Source organism: Gorilla gorilla, chromosome Y (assembly GCF_029281585.2).
Source record: "Gorilla gorilla gorilla isolate KB3781 chromosome Y, NHGRI_mGorGor1-v2.1_pri, whole genome shotgun sequence".
In the NCBI taxonomy this organism is placed as follows: domain Eukaryota; kingdom Metazoa; phylum Chordata; class Mammalia; order Primates; family Hominidae; genus Gorilla; species Gorilla gorilla.
In genome coordinates this window covers 45331777-45349607 of record NC_073248.2, presented here as the reverse complement: position 1 = coordinate 45349607, position 17831 = coordinate 45331777, and the positions used below count along the sequence as shown (strand labels likewise).

Sequence of the window (17831 nt, the reverse complement as noted above, 5' to 3'; positions counted from 1 at the left end):
ATAATCCTGAAGCAGCTGGATTGATAGAACAGTGGAATGGCCTTCTGAAGTCACAATTACACCACCAACTAGGTGACAATACTTTGCAGGGCTGGGGCCAAGTTCTCCAGAAGGCCATGTATGCTCTGAATCAGCATCCAAGATATGATATTGTTTCTGCCTTAGCCAGGATGCACAGGTCCAGGAATCAAGGCACTGAAGTGGAAGTGGCACCACTTGCCATCACCCCTAGTGATCCACTAGCAAAATGTTTGCTTCCTGTTCCCATGACATTATGTTCTGCTGGCCTAGAGGTCTTAGTTCCAGAGGGAGGAACGCTGCCACCAGGAGACACAACTATTCCATTAAGCTAGAAGTTAAGATTGCCACCTGGACACTCTGGGCTCCTCCTACCTTTAAGTCAACAGGCTAAGAAGGAGTTACGGTGTTGGCTGGGGTGATTGACCCAGACTCTCGAGATGAAATCAGTCTACAACTCCACAAAGGAGGTAAGTAAGAGTATGCATAGAATTACAAAAGATCCATTAGGGCGTCTATTAATATTACCATGCCCTGTGATTAAGGTCAATGGGAAACTACAACAGCCCAATCCAGGCAGGACTATAAATCACCCAGACACTTCAGGAATGAAGGTTTGGGTCACTCCACCAGGAAAAAAAAAACATGAACTGCTGAGGCGCTTGCTGAAGGCAAAGAGAAATGGTGAAGGTGAAGGAGGAGCAAAGGCACCTCTTACATGGCGGCAGGCAAAGAGCATATGCAGGGAACTGCCCTTCATAAAACCATGAGATCTCATGAGACTTATTCACTCTCATGAGAATAGCACAGGAAAACCCCACCCCCATGATTAAATTACCTCCCACTGGGTCCCTCCCACAACACATGAGGATTACGGGAGCTAATATTATTAATACAATTCGAGATGAGATTTGGGTGGGGACACAGCCGAACTGTATCAGGCATCCTATGGGCAGGCCAGAAGTGTTGGTTACCCCTTCCACCCATGCCTTACTGGCCAGAACTCACTCATACAGCCTTACCTGATGGGGGCGGGGGTGGTGGTACTGGGAAATGTGGATGCACAAACGGGTGTGACCACAGGGTACAGTGCTTGCCACACTCAGCTGACGTGTTTCTCTCCAACACACCAGGCCACTTGGAGATGCAAGACAAAGCAGCCCACCCCTGGTCCCCATCATCCCCTTGGAATCACCTTGGAAAACCCTGGATCATTTTGAAAGATGCTCATGGACGCCATCTTATTGGGGCTCATCACAGTATCAAGGTAGAAGAGGAAGCTGAGACCAGTAAGATCACACGGTGGCTGAAGGTGGTGTGGCTAGTCAGGGACAGGTCCCTTGGCCACAGAGCCACTGGCGGGCGGCAATGTGCCACGACCATGGGGTCTGGCAGAGATGGCAGTGCCCCTGGCCACAGTGTCCAGCAGCAGCATGGCAGCTGCAGCAGGGCTCTGTGGTCAGACAGGGGTGCTGCTGTGACCTGAGACTGTGGGCTCCTTTGAAGGTGGTGACCCTGCCCCTCGTGTGGAGCCCAGCTGTGCTGTGGGGCTGAGCTGTGGTGTCCTCCTCTTTCAGGACGTGGCTCTGTTTTCACTGCCTACCAGCTCTCCAGCCTTCCCCTTGGTTCTTGGAGACCTGATTTGCTTCCAATCAACCCCTTCCTACTCAGTGGCCAGCCTATTTCTCCATTTGCAACCAGCAACCCTGGCTATAACTTCTGGGAAACTTCTGGCTATAACTTCTGAGGCACAGAGCAGGGCAGGAGCTTGCCCAGGGTCACAGCACTCTCGGCCTGTCTGGGAGTGGCAGCCAGGCCACCTCCTCCTCCTGCAGGAAGCTTCCTCCACCTTTCAGCAGCCCTGGAGCCGCGTGGAGCAGGGAAGGGAGTTGTCTACCCTCCGGCATCCTGTGTGTTCCAGGCTGTGTGGGAGCAGGTGCAGCTGCCACGCATGGCAGGAGCCTGGGCCCGGGCCAGCACTCAGGAATGCAGCGGGGCCCTGCCTCTCCCTGTAGGGATGAGCAAGTGCCAGGCGCCCAGGGCAGCAGATGTGTCTGTGGCTACAGCCCCAACGGCCCCCGCCTCCGCACCGGCTGTCCTAGGCCAGCCCCTTGGGGGCCTGGGATGTGTGGGGAGCATGAATGGGGCTCTGTGACCCAGCAACTGTTCTGCAGAAGGCGGCTGGTGGCTGCACAGGTGACTGCGGGGGTGAGTGGGGGATGCAAAATTCTGCTTCCTGGGCCTGGTGTCTCCTGCCTTACATGAGGCCCTGATAAGACATCACCGAAGCATCAAAGCCAACCCTTGTGGCCCACCGGAGACCTGTCTCTTGGATCACAGGGGCAGTGGGGAGGGGCGCCCAGGGCTCCCGATGCCTCTGAGCCCTGCTCTGAGGTCAGCCGATGTGGCTCAGTCCTGGCTGTGAGGCCTCACGCTGCCTTTATTCCATTTCCTCCTCAGTACGAGGCAGACAGAGCCCAGCCTAGGGTCTGGATGGGATGAAATGAAGACGTCTCCTCCCTAACGGGACACTGTCTACCCCTTCCTTCTTGTCCCCCGAGAACCGTCAGCCCCGTGAGGATGGGGTCTAGGGTAGGGCATGTGGACGGAGCTTTGCTGTTTGTCCAGGTGCTTATCTTCTAGGGTGCCATCGCCCCTCCCCACTGCTGTTCCCGTATCTGCTGGGTGTCCCCAACCCCAGGGTGGTGGAGGCCGTCTCTTGGATGGGGCTGACACCCAAGGCACAGACCTGCCAGGTTCCCCAAAGCACATGGCCTCTCTGCAAAAGAACCTGGGTGTGACATCTAATGCCCAGGCCAGAGCTTGGGGACAGCTGGACTGGAGCCACAGGGTCAAGGAGGGGGAGTCCAGAAACACAAAGTCCACCCAGCTGGGAGGGCTGCTGGCGGGTCCTTTACAAAGCAGGCAGCTCCTCTGCCCATCGGAGCCGGCTGGCCTAACCAGGGCCTGCTCTTGCCTGGGATGGGGGCAGAAGAGGTGGAGACCTGGGGACCCGAGGCGGCAATGTGGGTCCTGGACCCGCCCACCTGCACTGGGGTCCCTGCAGGCTTTTAATGGGAACAGAAATGGAGGAAGAGACAGAGGCTGCCAGGGGCTCCTGGACCCCTACTGCCTGCCTGGGGAGGGGTCACCTCAGTGTGGGGGAAGCCTGGGGATGTAAGAGCATCCTGGGCCTGGGCTGCCCGTGGCCAGTCTGTTGTCGGGGTGTCTGGTGACCCCTGGGGTAGTGGGAGGGGCAGATGCCAGTCTGGGAAGCCAGATTGTTTGAAGACCAACTTCAAAGTTGGGAGCAGTGCCCAGAGCCGGGCTGATGTCTGCTGGGTGGTTTTCTCTGCTTTTTGAAAAAGAAGTCCCCGCCCGACCCCCCGCCCCAGGCGCTGGTCTGAGCGTCTGAGCCCAGATGGTGCGCTTGCTCCAGAGGGCGGGCGGCTCCAGTGGCCGCCGCGGGACAGTGGGGCCAGAGGGGCCCGTGGGGGTGGGGGAGCCGCCCGCAGGAGAAGGAGCCCCGCCCGCGCCGGCCCTGGAGTCGCCGATGTCGCCGCCCTGCCCGCGGGCCCGCCCTCCTGGCCCAGACCAGGGCCCTGGGAGCTATTTTGAAAGTGACCCTGGGCTGGGGCGCCGGGGCGAGCGCGGCGGCGCGGAGCCATGACAGAAGATGACCGAGGCGGCGCTGGTGGAGGAGGGCCAGGTCAAGCTGCGGGACGGCAAGAAGGTCGGGGCGCGTCGGGGGCGCGGGGGGGGGGCGGGCGCGGGCGGCGGCTCACGCTCCCCCCTGTCCCCGCAGTGGAAGAGTAAGTGGCTGGTGCTGCGCAAGCCGTCGCCCGTGGCAGGTGAGCGGGGTGGGCGGGGGATGGTGGGCGCGGGGGGCCTAGCGACACGGGTTACCGAGGCCCGGGGCAGTAATGCCAGCTTGCCCAAAATCGCCGCCGCTGTCACCCCGCCGGGAAACCCGAGAGCCCCGCGCGGACCCGGACCCCACGGCGCCCCTGGGAGCGCAGGTGGGGGCCCTGGACGGAAGAACCCTCTTTCCAGCAGGGCAGACTGAGGCCCGAGGGGGCTGCCTGGTGGCCCTGTAGGCGGAGGGGACGCAGGCCCTGAGCCCCCCAGCAGAGCAGCAAGGGGCCCCCCAGAAGCAAAGCCCCACATGCCTGAGGGTTGAGCTGTGCTTGTGGAAACGCTCAGAGCAGGGCGCCCGAACCCAGCCTCCAGGGGTGCTGCGTGGGTTAGCGCTGACCCTGGACCCCTCCCAGGCAGAGGAGAGGCTGGGCTGCGGTGGAGCAGGGCAGAGTGACTGCCACATTGCTGGGGGAAAAGTCCTCTGGGAGGAGGCAGGGGTCCCCCGCAGTCCCCGCCCTGAGCCAGCACCCCAGCTTGGGGAGGGTCAGCACGGAGCCCCCAGGTCTGGCAGCCCAGGCCGCCTGCAGCGCTGGGCCTGTAGGGAGGGCTGAGCCAGGCCTGCAGCTGCTCCAGAGGACAGGTGCGGCGAAGCCGGCCAGGCCCGGGTCTGGGTGGGATGCTCGGCCTGCGTGCATGGGGGGCTGTATGCCAGGGGGCTGCCAGAGCGCCCTCCAGGACGGGTGTCTGTGACTCCCAGGGAGGGTGTGGGGCAGGGATGCCTCCTGCGTCCCCTCTGCAGGGCCTCAGGTGGTCCTGGAGGAAAGCACTTCCTGCCTGCCTCCGCCTCCCCTTGCAGGGCCTGGACTGCACGCTGGTCACTTCTGCACTCAGCCCTCCGTGCCCAGACCTCCTGCCTGGAGCTGTGGGGGCACCAACAGAGCCTGGGAGGGCGTCTTTGTCCTCCGGGGCTGCAGGGGACCTGGTATAGGAAGGGATGGGGTCTGGGCAGAGTGAGAGGCCCTGCCAGGCTGGGCGGATGACAGGCTTTAGTCAGCTGTGGCTGGGTCGGGGCCGTGGTGGGGCAGGTGATGCTTGGTGGACGGTGCTGGGCTGGAGCCAGTGCAGACCCTCCAGAGAGGCCGCAGCCCAGGAAGGCACCCGGGACAGCAGCCCCCAAAGAGGAGTGTTGGGGGAGAGGTCTTTGTCCCTCTTGGAGGGATTTTCTTTCTGAATCAGACAGTCCCAGGAGGCAGGGCCTGCCAGCCTCAAGAGGACGTGATCCCCCGGCCGGTGAGTGCCTGAGTGGAGTGACAGGAGTTTGCAATGGGTCCCCCAGGTGGGACAATCTGTGAGTCTGTAGGTGAACATGGTGGCTCCCGAGCGTCTGCTGGGTTATCCCGTATCCCGCGCAGTTGAGATCTGCAGCCTTGTGGGGCTGGCGTGGGAGGTGATGTGGGGTAGTGGAAGGTGCCATGCCCCCTCTGGGTGGATGTTCATTCCAAGCCTTGCAGCCAGGTGTCCCTAGCACCCACTGACTCACTGGCCTGGGACCCATTGCTTTGGACACCTGCTTTCTGTGTTGGTCACTCCAGCAGCCTAGGGTTGAAACTGACACCCTGTGGGGTTGCCCAGAGGTCGGTCAGATGAGGGGATGGGACAGAGGGGAGTTCTCATGCCCACCTCCCCACCCTGACCAGGCCAGCCTGGCACCTCCTCTCTGCTCAGAGGCCCTGATGTCTCTTCCCCCCACCCCTCATAAGCCTCCCTGCATGCTGCCCCCTTTGCCTTCACCCAGCTGCCTTCCCGCTCAGCGCTGGAGACCACCTCCCTTGTGGATGGGCCCGGCGTGGAGGGAGCAGGCCCCAGCCCTGGAGGAGCAGACAGCACAGACCCTGCGCTCCTGGTGTGAGGGAGAGAGGAAGGGTCCCGTCTGCTTCCTTGTAAGACAGGCAGGGTTCTTTTTGTTACCAGTGGTGATTTCCTTCTGGGAAGGGCCCCGATGTGCACCTTTTCCACTGGCTCCTTTCTCCTCCTTGCGTTTTTCTCAATCGTGAGCACGTCTTTCTGTTATGACAAGGTTTAGCGAATGAAAGGGAAACCCTTTTATCAAAGGGCTGCTCAGCCGCAGCGCCCGGCATGGCCAGTGGACGTCGGGCCGTCTGCCTCGGTGTGGGACTGCAGGGTGCCCTGCAGTGGGACCACGTTCCTTGAGGTCTCCACCGCGTCCTCACTGTGGAATGCGTGTCTGCGTCCCCTCTCTGGGCAGGGCCCCGGGGGAGGAGGGTGGTCTGTGTCCAGTCGTGGCCCAGGACTCACTGCTGGTGGCCCTGCATGCCAGCGGTGCCTGGCCCAGCCCCTCTCTTCTTCCTCCCTGGTGCAGCGGCTGGGGGTGGTGAGGAAAGTGTTCTTGACATCCTGTGGAGGGTGTGGCCCCGGGCCAGACACTTGAGGGGGCCTGCTTCCCACAGGGGCTGCCCCTGGGGGCTTCATCCAGCTCAGAAAAGCCACCAGGAGGGCCCGAGTCCTGGAGCTGGCAGGGTCTTGGAGTCACCATGGTGGGGGGAAGCTGAAGCTCAGAAACCCAAGGGATCTGGCCCAAGACACGGACTGCTGGGCAGAGCCCAGTTCCCCCCAACCAACCCAAACCTTGCCCCTCAAAGCTGGATGGAAGTTCTGCGCCTGCCCCCGGGCTGATGGCTGGGCCCTTGCTTAGTCTCCCCTATCCCTGCTCTCGGTTCTAATGCTGAGTTCCCGGAGGGCAGGGTTCCCAGTTCTGCATCGCCCTCAAAGGCAGCCTGGTGGGACTGAGCCCGGCCTGCAGGAGGGACCCCACGGAGACGGCGCAGGAGCCGGGAGCCCCCTGGCAGGTGCCCTGTGAGCCCCGGAGCTGCCCCACGGCTAGTGCTGTCCTGGGGCCCTGCCCTCCACAGCTCCCCTGCTAACGAGGGGCTGGGGGTGGACACTGGGTCGGCCCTTCCCGAGCAGAGCCTCCTGGTGGTGGATTTCCTGTATGTCTGGCTCCTGCCCCAACGGACTGGGGCTGACATCCCAGCTCCGAGCTGAAGACCGGGCGTGGGTGGTGGCCAGTTATCCTCTCCCCATAGAAACATCAAGAACAGGGCGACCTTCCCTCAGCCCCCACGTCAGAACAGGGAATCAGAGAGCTGGGGTGCAGCTCTCAGCTCCACATGTGGGAGCGGTGACCTGGGACGGCTCCTTCCCCACCTGCGTCCTCGTCTACTCACAGGGCTCTTGAGGGCGATGGAGAGGTGGGCGCGGGGGCCTGGCCCTGGCATCTGGAGCCTTGTCCTGGGCTGCCCTTGGTGATGTCTGTGGTCTGGGGGACCCACCTGCACCACACCTCCAACACCTGTGCCGGACAGGGGCACCCTCACGCGTTTCCTTCCCGAACCAGATTGTGAATGGGTCCAGGGCTAGGCACTGGATCTTGGTCTCGTGTGTCCTGGCTGTGGCCTGGCCCGAGGAGGCATCAGCAGGCCGGCCTGGTCGATGGACGCCCCCCTTGCTCCTGCCCAGCTTCTGGGGGCGGCTCCAGGCTGCTGCACCCCCAGCAGGGTCCCCTCAGGCGGCTACCACCTGCGTTGCTAAGGGCACAGCCTCAAGGTCACTGTGACCTCCAAAGGCTGTCCCGCAGCCACTTCTGCGGACTCCCATCGTGTTCAGTGTGGGCGGGGACCCCCCCCACTGCGTCCCCGGCCCACACACGCCCCTGCCTTCCCTTGGTCACCACGCCTACTCACTCCATCTTCCCTGTGGCTTCTCCCCCTCCTCCTTCTTCCCTCCCACCCTCCCCGGCTCTCCGCCCTGGCTGTAAGGCCTTCCGTGTGCTCATGACTCCACAGTTATTTTTACATCTCCAGAAGCCTGCGTCCAACTGCCTGTGTGCATCGACGCCCGGTGTCTGGTGGGCTTCTCAGCCCCACGTGTCCAGGGAAGACCCCCCCACCCCAGACCCCACCCCAGAAGGGTCCCCAGGCATCCCTCCCCCACCCAAGTCCCAGGGCTCATCCTGGATTCCTCGTTTCCCTGTGGCTGTGGAGGTGAATGCAGGGGGAGCGTGTGTGCACGTGCGTGTGTGTGAGGATATACATGTGCACCTGTACACACCGTGGCAGCGTGTGCACGTGTGAGCAAGTGTGAGCATTTGGGTGAGTGTGTAAGAGTGAATGTGTGAGTGTGGGCTTATGTGGCTGTCTTAGCTCAGGCGGCTCTTAGCGAATGCCACAGCCTGGGTAGCTCAGACAACAGCCAGTCACTGCTCACGGTTCTGGGGGCTGGAGGTCCAAGATCAAGGCAGCCTGGGTGTCTGGTGAGGATCCGCGTCCTGGGTGTCTCGTAAGGACCATGTCCTGCTGCATAGGTGGCGCTTTCTCTGTCCTTATATGGTGTAGGGGGAGGAAGCGCACTGGAGCCCCCTCATCAGGTACTGGTCCCATTCTTGAGGCTCCACCCTGATGACCTCATCGCATCCCAAAGGCCCCACCACCTAACCCATCGCCTTGGGGGTGAAGATTTCAACACTGGAATTTCAGATTCAGACCCCAGCACTGAGTGCATGAGTGCACGTTTCTGTGTGTGTGTGCACAAGCATGAGTGCAAGCACATGTCTGTGTCCACGTGTGTGTGTGCATGTGAATACCTGTGTGTGGGTGTGTGTGCAAGTGTGTGTGTGCGTGCATGTGAATACCTGTGTGTGGGGGTGTGTGCACGCAAGTGTGTGTGCGTGCATGTGAATACCTGTGTAGGGGTGTATGTGTGCAAGTGTGTGTGCGTGTGCATGTGAATACCTGTGGGAGTGTGTGCACGTGTGCACATGCGTGTGAATACCTGTGTGTGTGAGTGTGTGTCTGTGTGTGAGCTCAAATGCTTGTCTGTGTGCATGTGTCTGTGTGTGCAAGTGTGTGCCGGTGTCTGCATGGGTGTGCAGCAGTGTGTGTGCCTGTGTGTGAATGTACATGTACAAGTGTGTCTGTGTGCCTGTGTATGCATGTATGAGTGTGCCTCTGTGTGCATGTATGAGTGTGCATGTGCGTGTGTGTGTATGAGTGTGTGACTTGTGTGAGTGTATGAGTGTGAGTGTGCCTGTGTGAGCATGTATGAATGTGTGTGCTTGTCTGTCAGTGTGCATGTATTGGCGTGTGCGTGCTTTGTGTGTGTGTGCATGTATGAGTGTGCATGTGCCTGTGTGTGTGTGCATGTATGAGTGTATGTGCCTGTGTCTGTGTGTCTGTGTGTATGAGTGTGCGTGCCTGTGTGTGTGCATGTATGTGTGCCTGTGTATGTGTCTGTATGAGTGTGTGTGCCTGTATGTGTGCCTGTGTGTGTCTGTGTGCGTGTGTGTGCATGTATGTGTGCCTGTGTGTGTTCATGTATGTCTGTGTGTGCCTGTGTGTGTATGCATGTAGGAGTGTGTGTGTGCGTGTATGTTTGTGTGCATGAGTGTGCATGCCTCTGTGTGTGTGCATGTGAGTGTGCCTGTGTATGAGTGTGCATGTCTGTGTGTGTATAAGTGTGTGTATGAGTGTGCGTGCTTTTGTGCACGTGTATGTGTGGTGCCTGTATGAGTGTACGTGTGCCTGTGTATGCATGTGTGTGTGAGTGTGCGTGTATGAGTGTGCCTGTGTATGAGTGCATGTCTGAGTGTGTGTGCATGTATTAGTGTGTGTGTGCCTGTGAGTGTGCCTGTGTATGCATGCGTGTATGAGTGTGTGTGCACATCTGTGTGAGTGTGCGTGTATGTGTCTGTGTGTATGAGTGTGCATGTATGTGTGTGTGTGTCCGTGAGTGTGCCTGTATGAGTGTGTGTGTGAGAGTGTGCGTGTGTGCCTGCTTGTTCCACATGGTCTCTGTGCCTTGGTTGGCCTCTCCTGGTGCCTCTTCCTCGTTTGTCTCCTTTCACCATCACGACCCGGTGCCCTCCACCCAGCCCAGTGCTGCCTGCCAGAGCCCCGGGAACCCTCCAAGTTCTGCAAAAGCCTTCCCTGGCCAGGTTGCAGCCAATGCCCGCAGCCAGAGGGTGGGTGGGCAGGGCTGATGGTGGTTCCTCAGCCGCCGGGCAAGAGACCCCCAGCCGGAGGGTGGGTGGGCAGGGCAGATAGTGCTTCCTCAGCCGCTGGGTGAGAGACCCCCAGGTGCCCAGGCCTCCTGGGAGGGTGTGGCTGGGGCCCTCTGGGCCTGGCGCCCAGGGAGCTGGCCGGTGGCCATCCACTCCTGAGTCCCTCAGACCTGTGTCTCCCCGGCACACGTGCTGTGTCCCAGGGAGAGCCGCTGCATCCTGGGGCTCTGGTGTCCCGGCCTTGACCTGGCTTGGTCTCAGCCCTGGGCCTGGAGCTTCCATCTCTCTGGTTCCAGTTCCTGCAGCGCTTTGCCCCCTGGCACTCCCCGAGAGATGCACTTTAAAAACAGGATCGATTTATTGTCAGTGATGAGGAGAGGGCGGCCTGAGCATGAGGGGGTGGGCGTCAGCTGCCGGAGAAGCTTCCGCCAGGCAGGAGGGGCGAGTGGGACCCCAGCTCTGACCTCTCCGCTTCTGTTCATGTTTGAAAATGAAATCGGTGGTTTGGGTGGTCGTCAGTTTCCTGTGGCCGACAGAAGAAAGCACCACAGCTGGGCCTTCAAACAACGAGAATTCACCCACTGAGTCCTGGGAGTTAGAGCTCTGCAGTCGAGGGGGCCGTAGGGCCACGCTCCCTCCAGGCTTCCCAGAGGGGCTCCTTCCTGCCTCTCCCAGCTCCTGCTAGACACAGGTGTCCCTTGGCTGTGGCCTCAGTGCTCCAGTCCCTGCCTCCGTCCCCATTCAGGTGACCTTCCCTGTGTCTGCGCCTCCTGTTCTGCCCCTTACAAGGACACTTGCTGCTGCGTTCAGATAATCCAGGATCGTGAACTCGATTACATATGCAGAAACCCTGTTCCCAAATAAGGACATACAGGTTCCGGGGCCGGGAGTGGACACGTCTTGCTGGGGGCCACGCTCAGCCCCTCCACGTAAGTGCTCCTGGATTCTCAGGCGTTCCCAAGGTGCAGGGTGTGAGTCTGCGTTTGTAGACAGAGTCCAGAAAAATCAGGCCGAGGGGTGGCGTCCGTGAATCAGAAAAAGGTCTGAGGGTCGAGCATGGGTTCAGCATGCGCGCCACCACCAGCCTTGCAGGGGTAGACGTCTAGGGTGGGGCCGGCTGGCTTGTAGAAGGTGTGAGAAGCCGTTGTGGCAAATTCAACTCCTGGCCAGGAGTCAGCTCACTGTGGTCTCTGGGCCAAATCCTGCCGGAACCTGTTTTTGTAAATAAAGTTTTATTGGCTCGCAGCCATTCCCACACGTGTCATCTGTGGCTGCTTTCCAGCTAAGTATGGTAAAGGAGACTTAAAGCTCAATCAAGCCAAAAGGGTGACGTCGGGCTCTTTACAGGCAAGCTCCTGACCCCAGTCCTGACTGTATTATTGGGAATGTAACTTGTTGAACAAAGGAGGTGCTTGTTGGGGGCAATGGAAGGAACTGGTTGTCATCAGGTGCCGGAGCTGTCTGCCAGGGTGTGGCCAAGGTGCCACCACCACAGAGCAGAGCCACAGGGGAGGAAAGGTCCCTGCCTGACTTCTGGGTGATCAGCCCACCAAGGCTCCGAGGAAACTGAGGCCCTCGAGGTGGAAGGTGGTGGATGGTTGGCCAGTGTGTGCCCCTTGCTGAGCACTCAGGGTGAGCCATGGGTCACCTGGTCCCTCTGTGCGTGGGCAGCCAGATTGCAGGGAAGCCGGTCTGGCCTTACAGCTGGTAATGCAGACAGATGTGTACCTGAATATGCAAGCATGTACTGAGTGCTTACTGCACACAGGGCCTCCACACCTTCCTGCAGATGGTCCTTACGGCATTGCTGCAGGTGGGGGTGCCACTGTCCCCAGGTCACAGATGAGGAAACTGAGGCCAAGATCCCAAGGCCATGCAGCTGGGAGGTCAGAGCAGGGATTCCCAGGGGCCTTGCCCCTTAGGGGAAGGGAGTGAAGGGGTGGTCTGTGTGGTGCGTGATTATCCTCAGTGGAAGTTTCCACATGGGTGTGGCTCAGCTTTTTAGGGTCCCCCGAGGCAGAGGCGGCCCGGGCCCCTGCAGCGATCTCACAACACACTTCAACTGCAGAGGGTGGACACTGTGGGCTGTCCTCCGGCTCAAGTGGCCCTGGGGCCCCCATCCTGCGCGGAGCCAACCGTGTTCATGCTGTTCCCACACACCGTCATTTCTTGGGTGCTCTGGTGATGCATTTGGGGGACATTGCATTTGGGGGACTTTGCATTTGGGGGACATTGCTGTTACAGCGAATTCCGATTACACCGCTGTGTTTGATTTCTCTCTTGGGGCCGGGCGTCCTGCTTCCTGCCTTGGAGTTTCCAGAGGGGGCCAGTAGATTGTCTGGAAAGCCTCAGCTGGGCAGGCGGAGTTCTGTAGGTGCGGGAATGAGGGGGCTTCTTTCTCAAATTGGGAATGCCTAGCTTTTTTCTAGCTGTAAACGTTTCAGACACTGTGGACAGATCCTCCAATGGAAAGTGAACGCCCTGTCGCCGCGCCCACACCGCGCCTTGCTTTTGTGAATCAAGTTTCCCGGCATGCAGCTGCGCCCACGGGTCTACACATGGTCTGAGGCTGCTTTCAGGCAGCAAGGGTGGCGGTGCTGAGCAGTGGCCGCAGAGCCTGTGTGGCCCTGAAAGCTGCATGCTTGCCCTCTGGCCCCTTGCAGAGGAAGCTTGCTGACCGCTGGCCCCTGTGGTCACACAGACACCCTGGCTCTGCGGGCTGTGGCCATGTGGCCCGGGGAGGTGGGCACGGCTGGGGAGGGAAGCTGAGCACCATGTCTGCTCTGGACTCCATTGCAAAAATGAGTGTCTGCGTCAAATTCATTTGGGATTTTGGTTCTCATGTGGCTTTGCAGGGCCTGTGTGAAGAGTGAGCACCTGCTTTTCAGAGCTTCAGATGACATGTCATTCTGCAATCCTCTTCGGGGACATTCTCCCCCATCCCCTCCTGCATGCTCACAGGGATTTGGGGTGTTTGTATGAGGTCCCAAAACCTACACCCTCGCCGAAGCCGGGTATCCTGGAGCCCAGCTGCCGGGGCCTAGGTGGGAGGAGGCCTGGTCGTCAAGCCTGGAGCCGTGGCGGGAGGGCCGGGAGTCTTCCTGCGCCATCCTCTCTGCTCTCTCAGGCAGACCTGCTGCCCCCGCCATTCACAGGAGTGTCCCCGGGCCAGGTGGTTCACCCAAGGCCACACAGGGACTGTGCTGTGCCAGGTTTGAGCTGCACCTGGTGGAGTGGATGGCACCAGCCGGTTGCTTGTGGTGACAGTGACGTTGGAAAATGGGAAGGTGGGGGTGGGGACGGGGACCCGAGTTGCCCTGGAGGGTCCGGGAGGCAGAACGCAGGCAGGTCCCCAGCAGCCGAGGAAGAGACTAGGGCCTGCTGAGCTGGGCAGTGGCCGGGTGGATGGGGATGGGACCCAAGGCCCATTGACCTCCCCTACTCCCTGGGGCTGAAGCTCAGCCACACCCTGAGAACTAAAGGAACCAGGAGGGGCGGTGGGTCTCGAAGCAGCAGGGAGTGGGCACAGGTGTGGCTGGCAGGGCGGCAGGATAGGAGCGGGCTGGCAGAACCAGGGCAGGAGGCCACAGCCACCGGGCAGGCCCCACGCTGGGCCCCCAAGCCCCTGACCACAGATCCTGCAGCCCTCAGTGTGGCCCAGGGCGCTCCAGGGCCTGGGACAGGGCAAATCCGCAGGTGAAGGTCCAGAACCGAGTCATGGGAGCCAGCGTCGGGGGCCGGGCACAGACATGAATATTCTGAGTTCATTTCTGCTCTTGCAGCCCGTGGGTCTTGCAAGGGGAGGGGATCGCCCCATTTTGTATGCCGGGAGTCGAAGCCTTGGCATGGCTGAGTGGCTGGCTTGAGGTCATGACACCAGCCCGGGTCTCTGCACTGTCACGGCCTCCCCGGGGACGCCAAGGGTGCAGGCAGGCGGTGTTGGCTGGCGTCCCTGATGGCCACGCTCCTTGCAGACTGCCTGCTGATGCTGGTCTACAAGGACAAGTCGGAGCATACCAAGGGCCTGTGGGAGCGCAGCAGCCTGACGCTAGAGGACATCTGCGGGCTGGAGCCCGGCCTGCTCTACGAGGGCCTGGCCCACACGCTGGCCATTGTCTGCCTGTCCCAGGCCATCATGCTGGGCTTTGACAGCCACGAGGCCATGTGTGCGTGGGATGCCCGGATCCGCTATGCGCTCAGCGAGGGTGAGTGACAGGGGCCGGGGCCGGGCGGGGGCTCCCTGTTCAGGTGTGCCGGGGCCCCTCACCAACATGGGCTGCGGAGGTGGGAGTGGCTCCAGGGAACCGTGCAGGAAGATGGGACATTCATGGGTGCCTTAGGGTGGACTGAGCTCCAGCCTGGGGGTGCCCACGAGGGTTTGGGAGGGGGAGTCTGCTGGGCTATGGTGTCTTTAGAGCTCCCTAGCCTGACTGTTAGTTACAACTGGAGCCTTTAACCCAAGCTGGTGGCCTTTGGAGGGACCTGGCTTCCCAAAGCCCTGCCCTTTGCTTCCTACACTGGACAGTGGAGCCCAGAGCCTGGGTAGGAAGGAGAGCCCCAGGCTGGGCGGTCCCACCCCAGCTTCCCCCCAAAACAGGATGGGAGGGAGGGAGGGAATAGAGGGAGGGGAGAGGGAGGGGAGAGGGAGGGGAAGGGAGTGCTCCCCTGCGGAACCGGCCCAGGAAGAGGTGGAATGTCAGTCCCAGCCCTGCAGGGGCTTCGAATGGGTGCCTGGGGGCCTCTGGGGGCTGAGCTGCCCTGGGGCTGTGAGCAGAGGTGGGTGGTGATGGGGCCCTGGGCACTCAGCGGCAGAGCAAGCATAATCCTGCATCTCCTAAGAAACCAAAATCAGTGCCAAAACCCCATAATGAGCAAAACAGTAGAATGTCCACTGAGTTGAGTCCTGGTCCTACCCTGGCACCCACCCAATAATCCCAGCAGCCCCAGCTGCCCTCGCTTTAAAAACTTGCTATTTTAGGCTGGGCGCGGTGGCTCATACCTGTAATTCCAGTACTTCGGGTGGCTGAGGTGGGTGGATCACCTGAGCCCAGGAGATAGAGACCAGACCACCCTGGGCAACGTGGCGAAACCTCGTCTCTACTAAAAATACAAAAATGATGGCCAGGTGCAGTGGCTCATGCCTGTAAACCTTGTGCTTTGGGAGGCCAAGGCGGGCAGATCACCTGAGGTCAGGAGTTCAAGACCAGCCTGGCCAACATAGTGAAACCCCGTCTCTACTAAAAATAGAAAAATTAGCCTGGTGTGGTGGTGGGCACATGTAATCCCAGCTACTCAGGAGGCTGAGACAAGAGAATCGCTTGAACATGGGAGGCAGAGGTTGCAATGAGCTGAGATCGCGTCATTGCACTCCAGCCTGGGCAACAGAGTAAGACTCCATCTCAAAAAAAAAAAAAGAGCTGGGAGGTGGAAGTTGCGGTGACCTGAGGTTGTGCCACTGCCCTCCAGCCTGGGCGACAGAGTGAGACCCTGTCTCAAAAAAACAAACACAAAAAAACTTGCTATTTTGATCAGCATGGACTCTGCATAACTTTACTTTTTAAAATACTGATTAAAATATCCTCGCCCTTGATGGCTGAGTTCTTTGGCCTTGGAGGTGAGTGTCCCGCTCCCCCAGTCTTGGCCCCAAGGCAGCAGCCCCTCCTGCTCCATTGAGTGGGGAAAGAGAAGCTGGGAGCTTAGTGGGAGGAGGTGCGGTTGGCTCTGCAGGAGGGCGCAGGGGAAGGAGACATTAGGAGGGAAGAACTGCATCTTTCCAGAAAGTTCTCCCGTTGGGGGTTCCCTCCAGCCTGGCTCAGCGGCATGGGTCTGCTTCCTTCATCCGCTGGCACAGGGCCATGGCACAGAGGCTGCTGGGCACCGCCCAGGCAGTTTCATCTTGATAGAACGTGGCCTGACAAGGATGCGCCTGAGGCCACAGCTTGGAGCAGGTGGAGGAGGCAGAGAAGGGGGAGGTGGGATGGGAACAGGGGTCCCTTTGGCTCTGGGGGTTGGAGATGGAGCAGGTGGGGCCCCTGGTGGGGAGGCTGCTGTCTGCCTGGCGTGCTGACCTGGGAAGACAGGGGAGGCGGGGACAGCATTCAGGACCACTGTCGTCTCTGAGGCTTTCAGGGGCAGGGGCCTGGGCAGAGCCAGTGGACAGGACCATGGGGGTGCTAAGGGTTCGGGTGAATGGCCACCTGGATGGAGAGAGGGCCGGTGGTGCCCTGAGGTTCCCGTGGCCAGGCTGGGGCCTCGATGCAGACTCCAGACTCTCCACACCCGAACTGGAGGCTGGGGGTTCCCTGAGCCTCAGTTTCCCCTTCTGTGATGGAGCCACACAGCTGTGGAGAGAGAGCCTTCCTGGAGAGGAGGTGCTGGGGGTGGGAGCCCAGCCAGGGCACTCAGCTGCCCTGTCCTCCCTAGCACCTCCGTGGTGGAGGGGAGGGAGGTGGAGGTCCGAGGTCAGGCCCCTCTGAGACTTCCTTGCCCCTGAACAAAGATAGTTCCTGGGAGGATGGCAAGGAGAGAAGTGCAGCCACCAGTGCCCCTCGTGGCTGTGAGGAGTGCCATTTGCTCATCCTGCTGTCGCTGCCTCCCCGGCTGACACCTGGGCGGCTGCCCCCACCTGCCCCAGCCTGGCCCCTGCCCCTGCTGCCTCCTCCTGAGATGCCTTCTCACCCCACCTGTCCACAGTGGCCCCTGTTGCCTCCTCTCATGATGCCCTCTCGCCCCACCTGCCCATGATGCCCTCTCGCCCCACCTGGCCATGATGCCCTCTCACCCCACCTGCCCGTGATGCCCTCTCACCTCACCCGCCCGTGATGTCCTCTCACCCCGCCTGCCCGTGATGCCCTCTCACCCCGCCTGCCCATGATGCCCTCTCACCCCGCCTGCCCATGATGCCCTCTCGCCCAGCCTGACCGTGATGCCCTCTCACCCCACCCGCCCATGATGTCCTCTCACACTGCCCACCCATGATGCCCTCTCGCCCCGCCTGCCCGCAGTGCATAGGTTCCATGTGACAGTGGCTCCAGGCACCAAGTTGGAGAGCGGCCCGGCTACCCTACACCTCTGCAATGATGTCCTCGTCTTGGCCAGGGACATCCCCCCGGCTGTCACGGGGCAGTGGAAGCTGTCCGACCTCCAGCGCTACGGGGCCGTGCCAAGCGGATTCATCTTTGAAGGTGGGACCAGGTGTGGGTACTGTAAGTACGGATGTGTGGGGTCACTGGGCAGCAGCAGCACCCCCCACTTCCCCCGAGAACTGCTGGCTTCGGGCCGGCCGACCCCACTTGCAGGCTGGCCTGCTGGCATTTCCAGAATGCGCCGGCAGGTGGACGGAGTCTCCCCACGCTCGATGTCCGAGGTCCTCTGCCTACAGGAACCTCAGGGTGGAGTGTCGAGGCTGGGCCTTGGCTACCTCTGCTCTTCCTCACTGGAGGGAGAGAGTTCAGGGATGCGAGGCGGGGCCTGAGGCCACATAGCCTCAGAGCCGCTCATATCCAGATTTCATGGAAAGGAAAAAACAAAGAACAAACGCATTTAGCAGTGGGGAGTGTGAGCTCTTGCATAAGCACCGCAGAAACACATTCCTGGACCAAGAATTCCTGGTGGACATGCCAGCCACCCCACCTGTGGGCCGCCCAGAGCGGCCCTAATGTCCCCAGTGAGGTGGCCAGGCCGTGGGTGGGGATGGCCTGAGTCCTCTGGGCCTGTGAAGGCCTGAGAGCTGTCCTCAGCCAGGGGAGTGAGGGAAATGGGAGCAGGAAGGCACCCGGCCCTCCCCAGAGAGTCTGAGGTGCCTGCCGGGGCTGCTGCAGGAGGAGGTTGTTCCAGCAACCCCCTCCACTTTCTTCCATGTTGGGTGCAGATGCGCCAG

At 60.6% G+C, this 17831-nt stretch overlaps 1 pseudogene; it reads left to right on the top strand.

Moving 5' to 3' along the window:
- Window positions 1-3691: 3691 nt before the first annotated feature.
- The window catches only part of LOC109026589 (protein Dok-7-like), a 30853-nt pseudogene continuing 16713 nt past the window's right edge, over window positions 3692-17831 (top strand).